This window comes from Pleurodeles waltl, chromosome 8, assembly GCF_031143425.1.
Source record: "Pleurodeles waltl isolate 20211129_DDA chromosome 8, aPleWal1.hap1.20221129, whole genome shotgun sequence".
NCBI lineage: Eukaryota > Metazoa > Chordata > Amphibia > Caudata > Salamandridae > Pleurodeles > Pleurodeles waltl.
The window spans coordinates 648,555,866-648,569,910 of record NC_090447.1 but is presented as its reverse complement, the minus strand read 5'-3'; positions in this window follow the sequence as shown (position 1 = coordinate 648,569,910).

The following is a 14,045-nucleotide window of genomic DNA, read 5'->3' as shown; positions in this document are numbered from 1 at the left end:
TTCGGCTAATGGTCGCAAGATGAATTTAGGGGGCTGCCCCTTCCCTCTGTACCCCAATCCCCATCACCCGATCCCTTTCCCTTTCCCCCTTCCACCTTCTCTTCCCCTATCACCCTTCCAAACCTACCCCTCCCATCCCTTTCCCTCCACTTCCTTTTTCTGCTTCCTCACCCCTGTCCCCTAGTCCCTTCCCCATTCCCCCCATTGGACTCACCCAGAGGCTCTTCCTTCCCTCGACTCACCTTTGCTCTGTCTTCATTGCGGTCGCAGGGCCTGCAGACCCTCATACATCATCATGTTCCCAATCCACCATGTGCCCCGCAACCACCACCCTCAACCATCGCCATCTATCTTCCCTCCTCATTGCACCCCCCAACAGCCCCCTCTGGCCCAAACCCCGATGACATGGTATACAAGACCCTCTCAGCCACTTAGTCTATATTCATTTATGACCCCCCAGGTCAATTTGAAACAAGGGACTCCCTTTCCTCTTACTCTCCCTGAATCCTCTCCCCCTTTACTTTTCAACCACAAATCTTTTCTTACCCCGACCATTGTGCTCATTGCCCTTGCCGCTACTTCCCTTTCTAGCCAGTGAATTATATTTGCTATTTCTTCTGGTTATTGCCTTGTGCTGAACTGTGTGCTTTACTTAATGTACCTTTTATTTCTCTAATAAAAGAATTACAACATAAAAAAAAAAAAATCAGGGATCCAGGCACCTTTATCCCTTTTCTTGACAGTCTATAGGGATGTTTATGTTACTTTCTTTCAATTAATGAAGACATTTATTTGGGAGATAATTAGCAAAGTATTCTCTATGGAGGCTGGGACACGATCTACTATTTGGAGAGCAAACGTGCTAAAAAAGGCCCATGCTTGAGTTCCTGCTAGAAATTGCAACATTAGCACTAAACTTGCCTTGCCAGAAGAGAAAATCGGAGACCCTTTGGTTTCTGGACACAATCAGCATACACACAATCAATTACAGTAGGTAACAGGAATCATTGTTAACAATACACCTTAAGTAAGGGTTGGATTTTTAAAATAGATACTGATTTGTGCCTCAAAAGAAAAACCTTGGCATGCCTCAGAGCACTTGTCTATGTCCCAATGAAACTTTTTGGACACTTGCACTATATTTTTCTTCAAGGGAGGACACTGGCCTTTGCTAAATTTATCATTTTGATGTCTCTCAACCTACACCAATCAGAAGTGGGCTAAATAGCCGTTACCAATGAGATTTCATCTAATCGAAAAATAAAAAAAACAATGTCTCATTAGTGAAATTCTTTAAAGAGGTTATCTGTCATTGCACCAGACTAACAAAGGGGGTACAGCTGGCTTTTTAAATGGAACGTATCCACTTGCAAAGGCCAACATTATATTACAATTGATAATATCCATTGTGAATCCAAATGCAAAGATTGTAAGCCCTTGTGACTTGCCAGGGGAAGTTGGTGCTAAATGAAAATTCCTCCTTTCTGCTAGATTGCAAAGCCAGAAGAAGTAGGCTTGCAAAATTTGCAAAGAACTGGATGGAAACTGCAAAGAGCAGCTTGTAACTGTTAGCAATGTATAAGCTATTGGTTTCTGACAACCTACACACTGCGGTCCAGATTTATGAAATCTGTCGCATTGCTGTGGCAACACAGCAATGCATCAGAAAAACTTGAGCTGCTGTGCAAGACTTTCATGAAACATGGATGCGCCGTATTTAAGGTTTGGTACACCATATTGCAAGGTTCCAGGCTGTTTCAAAATGTTTGATGCATCGCTGGGAAGGTTGGTGAACAGTGTCATAATGCATTTGCTCCAAAAGTCATGCAAAGCGCATGTAAAGCGAAGTTTATGTGCCGCAAGTCAGATTTACATCACATTGGACTGTGTTATGTGTCGGAAAAGCCTAAAGAAATGAAGCATTAAAAAAAAGTTCTGCAAACAACAAATGCAACAAATGGAGGGCACAGAAGCACAAGCAGTGAGGGAAACAAACCCAACACCAGCCAAGATGTCCAGACAGAAGTTCAGGGGAAGAGGAAGAACATTTTCAGTGAGAAGGAGAACCAAATAATAATAGCTGAGGTGACAAAAAATGATCACCTTCTCTTTGTCATCTTCACATTGCCATTAGGGAAGAAGGAAGTCATTTGACAGTCCATAGTGGATAAGATCAACAGTGCTGTCCAAACAAAAAGGACTGTGTCTGAGCTGGAAAAAGGTGGCATTATTATAAGTGCAGGACCAAGGAGAAAATGGCCAAGAACCTGGGGCAGCCATGCGGCCCAGAGAAGGACTAGAGGAACAGGTGGAGTTGGACCCATTGGAGGATCACGTAGCATCACTTATCCCAACAGAGTTGGTGCAAGGAGTTGTCAGACAAGACAGTGCCAATGTTGAAGACCAGGATCATCTACAGGGAAGTGTCATCTTTTAACAATGTGGTTACACATGCCATGAACATCAACTCTCTTTTCTGTGCTGCACTGCACTGTGTCCAAGGGAAAGGGCAGGGATATCTAACAACTCAACCCATACATCACTGATATGTTAGTCAGTTTGCCACGTAACAATTTGCCCAGTCCAATCCAGCTTAGCCAAGTTTCTCATGTGCATGTCTGATGTGGTGCCCTAGTCCATATTGTTCTTTAGATACTGAAACCTGTGGTCTAATGTTTTACATCAGTAACCAGGATTACTAATCCCACAATACAAAGCAAAAACACAGGGATGGAACAGAACATCATGCATGGACATGGGGAACCTGCCTAACCTAACTGTTACAATACAGGCCCCCTGCACCATGAGGCAAATGTATTTGTATTGGGGCTACACAGCCCAAAGTGGAGTGTAGCGTAGTGGAATGGAATGGCGTTGCCAGAGTACCAACATTTTACCTGTGAGGGGATCCAGGCCTTTAGTATGTGGTGTATCTCCAAGTAGGATCATATGAACAGCCATGTCACTAGCATCAACCTGCAATGTACATAGCTGTTCAGATGTGCTGCGTCAGATCTCACATGTGTCATCTGCCATGTTAGAGACAACACTACCTCCTGTCTTGTACATATGATTATTGGGGTGGGGTTAATCCAAGTGATGTGCACCAGAGGTTCATGATAGTTTGTCAGAAGCATAGATGATGTGAGACCTTGGTACGTCCCTGTTAGTATAGTGCCCTGTAGGTGTGGCAGAGCACATTAAACTGGCAGCGCATCTGAATGGGAGGCCACTGGATGGCAGGAGGAGAGGAGTGATATGTACTTGTGGCAAGGTAGACTGAATGAAAGACATGCACTGCTTAATTTTGATAGTGTCACACATGTGTAGCAGCTGGGAAGGGATGGCATAAACGAGGGAATTAGTGCACCACACTTGACATGATGTGGGCCTGGCAGAAGGTGTTGAAGGTGTTAGGAGGCAGGTGTAAGCACACACGTCTGGATATGCTACAGATGTCAAAGCAGGAGGCTGTTAAGTAGGGAAGTGTGAAGTTACAGGATAAGTCAGTTGTCGTGGATGATGGACCGGCTTTGGGGTGGTCACAGGATGAATTGTCTGGGCCTAATCATGTTGACAACCAGGCTAGGTAAATGTTACAGATTTTAATCACTACTGTCTTGTGAGGTTTAGCATGAGCCCTAGTTCTGACATACAGGATAGGTATCATGGCCACATGTATTTTGGACCTAATGTTGGTTGTGTTGGCTTCATTCATTTGCAGCAACACAAATTAAACACATCTATGTGTAACATAAACTTAATGTTACTCAATTAACTTTGTCTTTTAACATACTATAGACAACATCTATAATAGATACAAAAATACATATAATTAATTGCAAATAGACAATCAACATCTCCTGTACATCAGCCTGTCCTGGATGACCCACCTGTTGGCGATGAGCTCTTCTCTGCCATGGATGATGTCACCTTCCAGCTACTCCTGGATTCCATAGAATTGTCTTCTCCAGACCTGACAAATTATGACAGCGTTCCAGGGATGACAGGGCTCCAGAAGAACTACTACCCACAGAAAATGTCCAATCTGCCAGTCCAAGCACAGCTGTGGAGTTTGAGGACCTCAAGTTGTCTTCCAATGGTGAGTGGTAGGAGTTCAACAGCAGATGGTTGATGAGGTGTGTGCAGGAAATGGAAACCATGGTGGGTACTGTAGAAGGGGATTGTCAGTGCCTCAGTCCAAATAAGGATACATCTGAGGCTATAAAAGGTGCCTACACTTGCCTCCATAATATGGGTCAGCCCCTAGCTGACATTGCTGGTGTCATGAGGCAGAGGGAATAACATCAGTCCTCTACTTCTGACACCAGTGAAGTAGCCATGCAGCTGGAGGTCATCCATAAATTCATGGAGTCCATGGAGCGCTAGTTGGACATACGTAACAACAATAGGTGACCTCAATCACAATGCTGTTTCTTTGTTGGACAGCCCCCAGAACCTTGTCAGGGATTTGCTAGATGCCTTAGTGGCTCAGACAAATGTTGCTGGGGACAGGGGAGCCACATCTTTTGCCACTGGTGTGTCTGTGCCTCAGATAATCCTCACACAAATATCACCAACTGCAGGGAAGGCACAACACCCATCAGAGGATGAAGATGTGGATTTCTACAATTTCCTTCAGAGAACTGCCCAGAGCCAATAAATGAGCTTCACCTTGCAATGGATTTTTATTGTATACCAGGTATACAGCAATTCATTTGGTAAAATACAAAGAGTGAAAAATAGGTGTTGTGTTGAGAAGCAGTGGTTATTTGCACATCCCTGAAATCGGGTGTCCCCATACTAGCATGTGAATCAAAGGCCATTTCTCAAATAGACTTCTTTCTAACAAACTGTCTTTCATTTGGAAGGAACAATTGTAAAGAAAGAAAATTGTCAATAACACTTGTTCTTCTATACTGTGTTCCCCCAAGTCTCCCGATAAAAATGACACCTCACTTGTGTGGGTAGGCCTAGTGTCCGCGAGAGGAAACGCCCCAAAACGCAACATACACACATAACATGTTTACATTAAAAACTGACTGTTTTTTTGGAAAGTGCCTAGCAGTGGATTTTGAGCTGTAGCTCAGCCAACACTTAGTGAATCCTACCAAACCTGTACATTATTTAAAACTAGACACTTCGGGAAACCCAGGATGAGGTGACTTGCGGTGCTCTCACCAGATTCTATTGCCCAGAATCTTTTGCAAACCTCAAAATTTGGCAAAAAAAATACTTTTCCTCACATTTCAGTGATGAGATGTTCTGTAATCTGAGGGGAGCCACAAACTTCCTTCCACCCAGTGTTCCACCAAATCTCCCAATAAACATGGTATCTCATTTGTGTGGGTAGGCCTAGTGCCCGCAGCAGTAATGGATCACACAAGGGTCAGTATGAGGGCTACTGTTGACCCTGGAGTGATCCATTCCTGACGCAGGCACTAGGCAAAGGCACACAAGTGGGGTTATGTTTTTATCAGGACAAGTGGGGAAACACTGGGTGGTAGGAATTTTGTGGATCTCTGCACATTCCTTTAGTTTCTGTGACGAAAATGCAAGGACAAATAGTGTTTTAATCAGTGTTTCACCTTTGCAAGGTATTCTGGGTAAGAAAACTTTGTGGAATCCAAACACGCCATTTTACCGGGTGTCTAGTTTTCAGAAATGTCCGGAATTGGTAGGTTTCCCTGTATGGCCGCCTAGCCCAGGACCAAATACTCAGGTCACTATCGTACAAAACCAGGCTGTTTTGTGGTAGGTAATTATGATGTCTCCACAATCTGTTTTGGGTACTTCCCTGTCGCGTCACTTGGCTACCCACACAAGTGAGGCCATGTTTTTCTCTGAATACTTAGTGGAATACAGGGTGGTAGAGAAGTTGTGGCTGCCTGCAGATTCCACCACTTCCCCTCACTAAAATTAAAGGCAAAAGGTTTTTTTAAGCAAAGTTTGTGATTTCAAGGAGATTCTGGGGAACGGAAAACTGGTGAGAGCCACACAAGTCCTGCACCCTTGGACTCCCGTAGTACTAGTATGTTAAAGTTAACCCACCATTCACACTGTTTTTTTTAGCAGCTCCAGAAATTATGGTTTCAAAGCATGAATACTTATCAAAGTATCTGCATATTGAAACCAAGCCTTCTGAAGGTAAGCCATAAAGCCACGTCAAGACACCAACCGCTTTATGGTCTATTCACATGCCATTCACGCACAACAAACAACCCTTTCATACTGCCGTCCAGGGGCCCAATCCAACCAATCACAGCACCCACATTAACTTACCGCTGCTGGACAAGAGCCCATCATATTCATACACCTCTTGACAGAATATGTTTGACTATATTTTACCACCTGTCAGGTAACCAACTCCTTCTTCCTGAACATTAAAGAAGGCATGCGTAAGGAACCTTTACTAATGACTCTCATGACAGCCACCTGAGGTTCAGGAAGACATGTTTTTCATGCACCTTTAGCACGCTCACTGTGCTTAATCCAACTCTTTCCAGTTGGTGGATGCAAGTTGGGGGTGTCCGAGTATGCCTTGCAGGCCCTATTCCTCGAACTGAGCGAGCATATCTACCATTGAAACTAAGGCAGACATACTGGCGAAGAAATCCCAAGGTCTCTAAAGTAAAAAGTCAAACAAATATCCTGTGGGACTCATTCACCAACACTTCTACTTTTGCTTTAAAAGTGAAGCAACAAATTGCATTTGCACACTTTCAAACAAGTAGAAATTTTGTGAATATGTCTGATAGGACATTTGTTTGACTTATTACACTTACTCTGGTTCTCGCTGGCAATCATGGAGGCCCTTGTGTAGTATACATAAGTTCCCGAACAAGCACTTCAAAATTCAGTCATGCTTTTAACATTTTGCCACATAGGGTACTCCATGACAAAGTGGCATATGTTCTCTCCACTAGTAAGTGCAGTACGAGGACTATAATGCACGTTAAATGAACAGAACACCTACCACGTCCTGACGGTGGATATAGGTGTCAAGCAGGCCATAAGGAAGTCCATGATTTCCTGAAGTAGATCGAGTAAAATTCTGTGGCTGCTTGCCTAATGAAGCAGTGGCCCATGGACGTTCGGTATCAATGCACAACCAGTGAAAGGATTTCCCAACGGCAGCTCCACTTCAGTCGATTTCTCAGAGCTTTGCTTTAGTATGATACAATGTAAAGCAAGTAGGGACACAGACTCTCCTGCCACTTTCCATGCTTCAAGCACACTTTACAGTGCCAACATGGACGATCCTTTTTGGGTGGTTTAGGAATTCGACAAGCAAAGTGTCTCTCGTGCAGCCTTGACACATCCTCCAGATCATATAACAGCAGTAAGGCTTTCAATTGCAGACAACTGGAAGTCAAGGAACATCCTGAGTCTTCCTGTGGTTGTCTGACAATAAACAACTTACGCATTGTATGTTGCCATCTGGATCAGGTGGGTAAACAGTTTCTTGTACCAAGTGCAAGTTTAAGACGCGCATAGTATGGTTGAAGAACCTGGTCGATCTTGTCTACTCCGCCTATGTACTTATTGTAATCAAGTATTCCGATGGGCTTGTGGACTTAGGTCATCTGACTCCAAACCGTGATGGGGAAGTGCTCTCATCCTGAATTGTAGTGAGCACGTATACATCATGCCTATCCGAGAACTTTACTGCAAGCAGTCCGTTGGAACGCAACGCAGTACTCTAGGAATTCTAGAGCTTCTTGCAAACAAGCTTGTGTGGGAATCCTTTGCAGTTACAACAAATTATACTGCAGGCCACAGTGCCAGCTTTTTAGAGCCTACTGAACAACTCTACACCTGTATAGAAAGTGTTTACATAAAGGTTATATTATTGTGAAGGAGTGGCTGGACAATTTGCCATATAATCCTACCAGTGACCCCTAATGCGGGAGGGCAACCTACAGGGATTAGGGTGGAGTTGTTCCCTATTTACACTCTCAAGCTGTACACATAGCCAGAAGAGCTCTCACACAGCATGTACAGCTTTATGCCATAGTGAGCTCTTTTGCTCGCAATGTACTGTCTGAACAGAAGCCGTCCTTTGTACAGGATCAAGGACTCACCGGATGCTATATTCTTTCCAGGAGTATAGATCTCCTGGCAGACAAATGTTCCACAACAGGCTGAATTTTGAACAGCCTGTCATGGTCTGGATGGTCCCGGGCCAATGCAGCAGAATTGTCATTGAAATGCAGCATGCGCTGCAGGAGCAAAATACGATTGTTTCTCATGTATGATGCGAAGATGGGGGTTGCCAAAACTGCGAGTCGTTCAGTAGGACTGCAAGGTTGGTTTCTGAACTAACCCCATTTTGAGCAGAAGGCCCAAAAATATCTTCAACTCTGCCAGCATAGTGGGAGGCTACTGGTGTGCCCATAATGGGGCCCTATAGTGCCTTCATGCTCCCTCAGAAATTGTTCTGCATTCAAATTTGTTTGCTGCACAATTTTTTAATGGAAGTCAACATCCAAAAATAGATAGATGTAGTCAACAGACAAAAAGTTGGCTGTATCGACTTTACATCCAGTGTCACCAGTAAAAGTTGGAATTTAGGGCTAAACTAAATCGGGGGGCTGCCAAGAGAGCACTCTCTGCTAGTGGCTAAACTGTCCCTCTAAAGTACTAGCCTACTGAGAAGACAGATAGGGTTACAAAATTGCTTGTGTGCGTGTGTGTCTGTGTGTCTGTGTGATGTGTGCAACAGTAAATGTCAGGTCACCTTACCTTCGCTTCTTCTCTGAATCATCAGATACTCTGAAGAAACTGATAAAAATAAACAATACACACTATTACTTCACCTTACCACATACTTATCATCACAGCCTTTAGCACTAGTTGCACCCAGTACAACAGTCATTTTGTGTGCCCCCCTTCCTTGACCTCCTCCTCTAATTCCCTCACTACCACCCAGCAAAAGTGCTCCTCACCTCTCCATAGCCCCCCTTGCACATACATTTCATTAGTTTTATGGATCAAATCTGTTTATTGGTTTTAACATATAAAGTACGAAGCACATTGTTCGAATCGGCAGCAATTCGACTACCTAGTTACAACGTCTCAATCTGACACACAAGAGAGCATGCACATGATCGCTGTCTTATCGCCAGGAGAAATCTCCCTTTTCGTCCGCTTTCCAACATTCAGAAGAACAAGGTGGGTAAAAACAATGATCCAACGACCTCAGAGCTTCGTACATAAACAAACAAAACATTTAAAAAATGAAGAATACAAAAACCGTGCTTCCCCCGACAGCTATGTCACTCCTCTTCCCTAACATTCTCCCCGTCTTCTCACAGCAATATCATCCCGGGTCCCCCCCACCCAGCAGGCCAAACATCTTCTAAGAAGCACCATTCAGCCCCAGAACCCTCAAATAAGCCGGGCATGTCAGCTCCGTAAACTCTGTTGATAGGATCTTAAGAAACGGCTTCCATAACGTATCTATGTCACCCACTCTCTGCTGAGAAACTAGGGTAAGCTTCTCCATTGCAAGAATAAACCACAGTTTCTGAAGCCAGGTCACATACGTCGGTACCCTGTCCGTCCCCCATAAAGCTAGTATCGACTGCACAGCCGCGTTGAGTGCCAGCGCCATCTGTCGTCCCTTTAGGGATCGTAGAGGGAAAGTGAGGGGGTTGGGTAGACCCAGCAGTATATATACGATGGAAACCTAGGGAGCTCGGTCTGAAACACTTTGTCAATATCGTCTAAGATGCTCATCCAATATCTCTGAAGTTTGGGGCAATGCCAGAGCAGATGCACCAGCGTACCTGTATTACCACACCCCCTCCAGCAAAGGCTGGGCTTGGTGGGGTCCCATGAATGTATCCTGGCTGGGGTGTGATACCAATAGGAAGCCACTTTCTACGCCGTCTCCGTCCCCGCTGCATTGAAGGCTGTATGATGTGCTCTATAATATATATTGTCCCATTTCTCATCAGAGAATTCCCTCTCCAGCTCCCTCTCCCATCTCAATTGCCCTTTAGACTTAGACAGGCGTTCCACCCCTTGCAAGAGTCTATACAGTTCTGAAAGCACTCGCTTGTGTCCTTCTTCCTCAACAGCCACTTTTCGAACGGTGTGAGCGGCCTATCCATCAGTGCTCTGTTCGCCGGCAGTAGAGCCCAATGCCTCACCTGGTAATGCATCAACCTATCTGCCTCTGTCAGGCCATATGTCTCCAGCATCTGATCAAAAGAAACTACTCCCTGTTCGTCAAACAGACTCCCCACCCTTTTACAGCCCCCATCATACCATCAGCGCAGGCCTTCCAGACGCAGCCCAGGCTCAAAATCAGGGTTCGCCCCTATCGGGGTCATCGGGGACGGGAACGACATAAGCCCTGCTCGACATGCCACTGCATCCCAGACACGTAACGTTGCCCCCGTAATCGGGGAGGAGTATAGGCCCCACGCCCTATGGCGACGTCGAAGCCAAGGTTCCTTCCAAATGTGAGACCCCGCTACCGCTTGATCCATGAATCACCAATGTTTCTCAGTAAGTGGACGGCTCCACTCTAAAAGTAAACGCAACTGCGCTGCCTGATAATATCGTAGGAGGCAGGGGACCCCCAACCCCCCCTCCGCTCTAGAGCTGTAAGAAAGTCTTCTAGGGAGCCGTGCCGGCTGCCCATCCCAGATGAACTTGAGCATTGCAGACTGAAGAGTCGCTATCGCCCGAGACGGAGGAGCCAGAGGAAGCACCTGAAAGACGTATAGTATGCCCGGCAATGTGGTCATCTTCACCGCCGCTACCCTGCCCAGCCAGGAAAATTTATGTTTTGCCCAGCTCTCTAGATCTCGCTGCACCTCCCGGATTAACGTCGCATAGTTCAAGCTCACCGTCTTTGCAACTGAGGATGCCAAGTCAATACCCAGATAAGGGAGTTGCGATGACGACCAAAGAAAGGGATATCGAGTCCTCAACGCCTGCTCGCGCTCTGGGTTCACAAACAAACTAAGGACCTGGAATTATTCCATATTTACCCGGAAACCAGAGACCTGGCTAAACTCCTCCATTATCACCATTAGCTCAGGCAGGGAGGTCGCGGGTTCAGCTAGGGTAAGAATCACGTCATCTGCATACAGAGTGATAAGATGATGATCCCCTCCAAACTTAACCCCAGAGACCAAGGGGCTGTTGCGTAGACGCTGCGCAAAGGGCTCCATATTCATTTGTTTTAAAGTGCAGGAAACGCCTGGCTTTACTAATCCACCCAGGTAAATACATATCTATCCTTTGCAGCAGGCTTACAAACATCTGCGCACCTTTATGGCATCAAAACTGCCACTAGACAAAAGACAGATCTATTTCTATATAGAGAATATATCTCTATCATACATATATATATATATATATATATATATATATATATATATATATATATATATATATACTTTTATATATGTGCGGTTTCCCTGGGAGCTGATCGTGGCACCCGGAAAAACAACTCTGGGGAGGCCTTTTTGGCCTTTTTTACTCCACCAGAGTGGAGAAAGGATGCTCATCTGATCCTTGATCCTCCAGTGGGAAAAAGTGTGACATCAGCATGCCTCGAGGCGCGCTGATGTCACGGATGGGCGGGAAGGCAGGCGGAGGGAGACACGGAAGTTGTTCAGCGTCCCCCGGGGTTAAATATTCTTTTAAAATCCTCTGGTGCACTGCACCAGAAGATTTTTAAAACCCCTCCCTGGTGCCGGCAAGTGGCCGAGACCCACACCAGGGAGGGTGTGCGTGGGTCAGCCAGTGGCCAACGCACGCACCTATGGGGTTAAAATCTAAACAAATATTGGTTTTGGTGTTTCTTTTTTCTTGCGTTTTTTTTGTTTTTCTTTTTTAATAACAAAACCTAAACATTATCCACGACCCACTAAAACCTTAAAAACATAAATAAATACAACATTTATAAATACAAGAACCTATAAAATATAATAAAAATCTAAAACCTATCTTATCTAAACCTAATCTATTAACCAACTAACATCTTAACTATTAAAATACTACAACAGAAAAATATGATACAATATGATAAGTAAAAATGTTCACACAAGTTTGGAGAGTTGCAACATTGCCTCCTCAAGGTTTGTCTTGTGCATGCTCAAACTGGCCTCCCCCTCCTGAATACCATCCAGTTTTCTGTTCACTATTCTTAATTCTCTTATTATGGTGTAGTGGCACACTAATTCCCTTCTGCGAGGCCTTGTAGCCCATCTTGGTCTCTGCTGTGTGGCTGCCAGTGGAATAGGTGGCTGGGGTGCCAGTTGGTGGCTTGGTCCTGGTCTGTCCTGGCCAGTGGCAGATGTAGGCTTTGTAGATGCCGTTGTTCGAGAAAAATCTCAGGACCCTGTTGCCTTTGCACTTTCATACAATTTGTGAAACTTCCTGTATGCCTTGGATATATTTCTCACATGGCAGAAACGTTCACACCACATCTCATATGTATCGGTTTTATCAGCTGTCAAGTGGCGTAGGGTGAAAATATAAAAAATAAGTACCACATGCTGCACATGTACATAATGTGTGTGTGCAATAGTCTGACATGGTAACACAATCAATTGACCCTGACCAAACGAACGCCAGCAATAGATTTGGATATATGGGTAATGTACTGTCACTACATAGACATTCACTACATGAGCCAGGAAAACTGAGTCAGGCGCCATTTGTGTGGGTGCACGAAATGTAAGATTAGTCACAATGACATAGATACCATCATACAGGGCTAAACATCACACACACTGGCCTGTGTCACCAAATTTGGGATTTTAAGTTGGATCATGCAAATGTGCTGATCATTGACCATCCACATAAGTTTAAGTGGATAAGGAGATACAGGCCACACACTGTGGCTTAGACTTGCAGACCCCATGTGGAATATCATCAGCCTGCACACATTGCTGCCTTCCCTTCCTCTGTGTGCGATAGTCAATACATGAAGAGGTGGTTGTCATGCACCTCCTGTTGACCATGATTAAGGAACATTATTAACATGGAGTCTAAGGTTTTTGTACAGAAATGTAACAAGTATCTCCAGCGTCAGACTTGGAAGAAAAATCATTATGAGTTATACTTAAACAAGCCTATCCACACACATCATCCCAAGACTGCATATGGATACATACATCATTAATTCTACATAGCATCTCAATAACTGAACTAGGTTTGATATTATGCATGGACCCTTGCACCATAACTCTGAGGGGGGCTCAAGTACCACTGTGGTTGGATTACAACAGGCATACCTTGGGGGTAACACATCAAAGAACTAGGGACCTCATTTATGAGGCTCGTGGTGCATGGCTGCACATCAAGTGCCTTACTACATCATCCTACGCCACCAATAAAGGACAGAAATGAACTGTATTTACAAGATATGGCACATTTCTGTCCTCTCCCCCTGTGCTGGTGCACAAACTGCTGCCTAGCTTCAACACAAGCACCCTTGCACCATGGTGCAAGGATGCCTAGGTTGCAGGGATGATTCTTTTTGTGCAGGAAGAGACACCTTCCTGAACAAAAACAATTTGAAGAGGTGTTTTTCTCTTTCTATGTGTGCTGCAGAATGCAGCACATATAGAAAGAGGAAGAAATCGGGAGAAATAAAGATATTTCTCCCTGTTGCATCATTCTGATGCCACCTCTGAGGTGGCGGAGGTATTTGCAGCACTCTTAGACTTGTAAATCTGGGAATGGATCAGATTCCTTCAGGTTCGAGTCTAAAGTGTATGTGGCTTTCAGCTTACTGAACAACTGGAAGATCATGATAGATATGTTCTAAGACCATTATGAGACTTGTGACTGTCCAAGAGACATTAATTTGCACACTAAACTAGGCAACATCCATCATGTCATTTTGTGGAACAGACACATCTGCAGTCTGGCTTATACGTCTGGACAATTATATGTGGCACATGTACGATGCTCCTTGCTAAACCTGTTTTGCAAATCTGTTTGCCAATAGTTTGAGAATGACAAGTCTATCTTGAGTAGTGATTAATCATGAGTGGCACAATGTATAGCAAATC